General features: G+C 41.3%; 1 long non-coding RNA gene across 2 annotated transcripts in view; it reads right to left on the reverse strand.

Annotated features, from left to right (window-relative positions):
* LOC108491735 overlaps window positions 1-4123 on the reverse strand; it is a 27375-nt gene extending 23252 nt beyond the window's left edge. For both annotated transcript variants that reach the window (XR_001872893.2, XR_003846972.1), the window contains exon 1: window positions 4031-4123. This is a non-coding gene — a long non-coding RNA (uncharacterized LOC108491735). The remainder of the gene's footprint in view (window positions 1-4030) is intronic.
* Between the last annotated feature and the right edge of the window lie 688 nt (window positions 4124-4811).

Below are 4811 nucleotides of genomic sequence, written 5' to 3' on the forward strand. Positions count from 1 at the left end.
ATAATCCCTGTATCAAAATACACAAATTCCAAACACAAGAGGTTCGCACTCTTTAGCAAGGAGTCTTTAACAATCCGAGGCCTTGGAAGAGTGGACATCTGGTTAAATACCAAGATGGCTTAATAGCCAATCAAAATCTCATCTGTGTTTTTAAGAGATGCATGTAGAATATTTTGGCTCATTTTGAATTGAACACCACTGCTTCACATAGGCAGCTGACCATGTTTTCAATCAGCTGTTTTTTATTTATTGGGAAAAATATGGGTGAAAGAAGCGTTGCCTGGAAAGGGTGCCGTCCCCTTTGGACACTGTCCTCAGAAAGAACAGTGATTTTTTTTTTTTTCAGTCAGGTATTACTGCCAGTTGAGTAAGACAAGCATTTGAGGGTGAAAGAAGCGTTGCCTGGAAAGGGTGCCGTTCCCTTTGGACACTGTCCTCAGAAAGAACAGTGATTTTTTTTTTCAGTCAGGTATTACTGCCAGTTGAGTAAGACAAGCATTTGAATGCAGACTTCTGATGGCTTCTTTAGATTCATCAAGGTGCATCACTAACTACATCAGGAGTCAGCAAACTTCAGCCCAAGGAGCTAAACCTAGCCCGATTTTTGTTACCAACCACAAGCTAAGAATGATTTTGCATGTTCAAAATGGTAACCAAAAAATCAAAAGAGATATAGTGGTTTATAACATGTGAAGATTATAACTTGGTGTTCAGTGTCCATGAAGTTTTAGATTTCATCAGAAAACTGTGGGAACTTGTTTGCTTTCTTGTTATATAAGCATTTATCTGATAACCTCAATTTCATTTCATGTACCATGAAGCCTAAAATACCTTATTTACTATCTGGCTCTATACAAAAAAAGGCTTGCCAAACTCTGAACTATGCCACTCTTCAATGTTCCTTGAGTTCTTTATAAATAATAAAACACTTAGCCCCTTTAGCACTACAAGCAAATAGTCTGCATACCTGGTTTCCCAAATAGTCAACTTGGAATTACCCACATCGTATTAAAACGCTATTGATGTTTGAATCCCAGACCCAGAGCCTTAAAATTGTCTAAGGATCCCATTTGAATGTGGAGTTTGGGAAGCCTTAATTTAGAGCCTTGGCAAATGCAATCCCCCTCCTTTATCTGGGCCCATGCAGCTTTTGTTGCTCCCACAGGTGATCCAGCAAATAATCCCTAGGGCTGCCCCAAACTCTCAGAACTCATGCTGAATTCTTCAGTCCCACCACTTCAGGCTCCACTTCTAACAGCTAGTGACCTGCTCACTAATTTGACTGAGAAGGTCAAGGTCAACCCACAATGCTTGTCTGTTTTACTTCCTGAATTGAACCTCTTCCTTAAGTCTATTTTCTTCTCTCCAACACTGTAGTGGTTAAAATAGGTCTTGAATTTGTCAGACTCAAATTCGAGTCCTTGTGCCTCTTCTAGTAATATGCATGACCTGGAACAAATCATTTAATCAATTTGATCACCTATGCCTTCAATCAGAATATCATATTTCAAATGCTTACCTCTAGAAACCTATGTAAAGATTACATGAACTTTCCTTGTTATTTAATATGTGGTTCTCTGACTGACATCAGTGGTGCCTGTTAGACATTCAGAATCTCAGGGCCCGTCCAAACCTCACACTCACCATCGGCACTGTAATGACCTCCCATGGTGATTTGTGTGCACATTACATTCTGAGCATGGTGCTAGAAGATTCTCATTTCACTACCCGTCAGGCTGTCTCTTCTCAATGCTTCTGCAATACTCAATACACTTAAAAGTTGGCAATCCACAGAGGCTGGCTTTTGTGTTCAAAAAGATTTGCTTACATTTTTAAAGATTTATTTATCTGCTATGTTTAGAATAATTTGAAAGCAGAACAGATGGGGCAGGATTGGGAGTAATTAAGACACACAGAGTCACCTTCATGCAGCTTAGTAAAAGCTACTTCCTCTGACAGATATAGCCCAATAGGTTCATACCTAGCGAATTAAAAGATTCTGCCTGCGAATTGGGAAAAGTCCCACGTCTGGGCTGATGACGGCCTGTTTCAGAGACTATGGCCTGCCACACGCAGCAGGGCTTCAGCCATGGGCACTGTGTGGTAAGGAGAAGAGGTTAGGATTAAATGCAGTCCTGAGCTCGGTGAGGTCAACTGGAGTGAAAAGCAGGATGGATTCCAGAAAGTGCCAACACAGAATAGAGGGCAATGTGGAAAAGGTGGAGTGGGAAATCATCCTGTACTTGTTAAAGATTTCCAGGAGGAGATAAGATTTGACACAAATCCTAAGGCTTTATAAAATTTAAAGTACATAGTGAAACATAGTCAAAGACAAGCTGAACTTCCCTAATCTGGGCATCAAAATCTGAAATGTTTTGAGTGTTGAAATGATGCCACAAGTGGAAAGGTCCACATCTGAAGGTCCACATCTGAACCTCATGTGACCAACTGCATCAAAATGCAGCAAAGAAGGTCTCACTTTAGGAACTCTGCTCCACCTAAATGGAGACATTCTCATCTAGGACCCATGGACACCGACATTCCAGCTAGCTTCCTGTTCCTTCAGAAAGGGCAAGCTGGAGATCATTTTAATCAAAATTGTATTTTTAAGTTAGGATGGGTATATAAAAGCAAAGGGAGAGAAAACATTCCACCATTTGCTGAAAGATTTGGTTCGTTTCCATGGAACTAACCAAGTTCATTTGCAGACACATCCTAGAGACAGGACACTGAGCGTTTAATCACATCTTCAAGACTCTGAATGTTCATGCCTCCTGCAGTTTTACGCCTTGCTTTTATGGAGACTTTACTACCAAAAAGCTGGCACAGGACTCTGTCCAGAGGTCCGTAAATGCTGTGGGATCAGACAAAGGTACTTTAGAGGAAATTCAATTCAAACATTCCTTTAGTAAACAAGTAGCTGTTTACTGAGCACCTGCTCTGTGCTGAGGACTATGCTGTTGAGGGGTAGCATTTCCTTACTAAATATATGAGCCCAAGAGGTGTTTCCTTTCCATTTTGTCTACAGGCTCAGTAGAGAGATGTGGTGACCTGGCCAGATCTCACTGTCTTGCCCCTCCCTGTTTGTAGTCTGAGACATGATGCCTCAGTCTGTGCTCTCTGTAGCTCTCCAGCTGAGAGAGAGATCTGCTTTCCTTTTCTGAAACAATTCACTTTAAGTGGGTGCCACCGGGGAAATGCTTGTGTGCTCCACTTAACTGAGTTGTCAGTCCAGTTCTGAAACCAAATATTTAAAAAAGAAAGGAAAGGAATGAGGGAGAAAAGAAAAAGGGTTAGGTTAATTCTAGCCCCTGGATATATAGTTTTAGCCCTTAGGTTCTTGAAGTAGAATTAACACAGCATTCTTCAGACACACAGTTCTGTAGAAGGCACCTCAGAGAAATATCCAAGCATTATGGTTAGAGAGCCATTATTGAATATCGCACTGTGGTAAGGAGATGTTTTCCTCATTTTTATGTATACGCTCTTCCTCTTGAGAAGGGATGATTAGTAAATATTTAATGGAATGAAAGGATAAATAAATAACAGAAGGCAACCTGGATGTCTCAGCTCCTGCCCAAGGAACTAATGTTCCATGACACCCATAGAAGGAAACAAAGGCCCCAAGCAAAGCTTAAAGATACTGCAGGGTGGGGCTAACCAGACTCAGTGCCCTGACCAAGGGGGTAGCCTGGAGATTTGGATTATTTATGACATGCAGCAGAAGCTGCTACACCCGGAAGGGCTTAGAATACCGATTAGTGGAAATTTAGCAGCTCCCTTTGTAGAGCAGCTTAGTGCTGTTTTACCAAGAACCAAGCAGTGGTTGTCTTATACTAAAGGGTTTTTTTAAACATAACAATTTAAGAAATAAGAAAGAGAAAGCAACAGTGGAGAAATAGAACAGGACAAAGGGAGGGGGGAGAGGAAAGGAGGAAAGGAAGTAAAGAGAATAGAAAAAGGAGAGAGGCAGGGGGCTTTCTTGTCCTGGAGCTAACCTGGAATCACACTCATGAAATAAAGAGCATACCTCTGTTTGAAAGATGTCATTCTGTGTAAGCCGAAGCTATGTATGAGACATCAATTTTCTGCTGATGCCACTGAGAGAGGATGAAGAACTTCCAATGGCTAGAGGCAGCTTAGCGATGACCAGAAACTTGTAGTCTTTTGCCAAGTTTATTTCAAAAATGGAAAAAGAATGAAGTACAACAACAAAATTTATGTTCCTCCTTGGTCCGGCTGAAACCAGCTCCAGTGAGAAAGATTAATCAAGTGTTCTGTGTTCCAGTATATGCTCGCCTGCTTCAGGACAACTGTTATTTAGTAGAAAATGTAGCTGCATATAATCCAACAAATATGTCTTGTTATGATGTTCATGTTTTGCTTTAAAGTATTCTGACACAGAGGGTTGGCTGGGGAGATAGTTTGGCAGGTAAAGTGCTGGCTGCACAGGCATTAGGACCTGTGTTCAGATCCCCAGCAGTCACGTGAAAAAGTCAGACATGACAGTGCATGTCTATAGCCCCAGCACTGGGGAGGTAGAAACATGTAGATCCCAGGAGCTGGTTGGCCAGCCAGCCTCGCTGAATGAAGAGCTCCAACTTCAGTGAGAAACCTGTCTCCAAAACTAAGGTGGAAAGTAATCCAGAAAGATGCCTGAAACCCCATCTGACTTCCACATGCACACACACATACACATACCCACATGAACATGTACATACACTATAGGCATACCAAAGTAAATAAAAATAAAAATCTTAGCATAAAGAGAGTGTGTTAGTCTGAATAGAAAGATGCTTGGGTTTTTTTTT

This window comes from Nannospalax galili, unplaced genomic scaffold (assembly GCF_000622305.1).
Source record: "Nannospalax galili isolate Female #2095 unplaced genomic scaffold, S.galili_v1.0 scaffold646, whole genome shotgun sequence".
Taxonomy (NCBI): Eukaryota; Metazoa; Chordata; class Mammalia; order Rodentia; family Spalacidae; genus Nannospalax; species Nannospalax galili.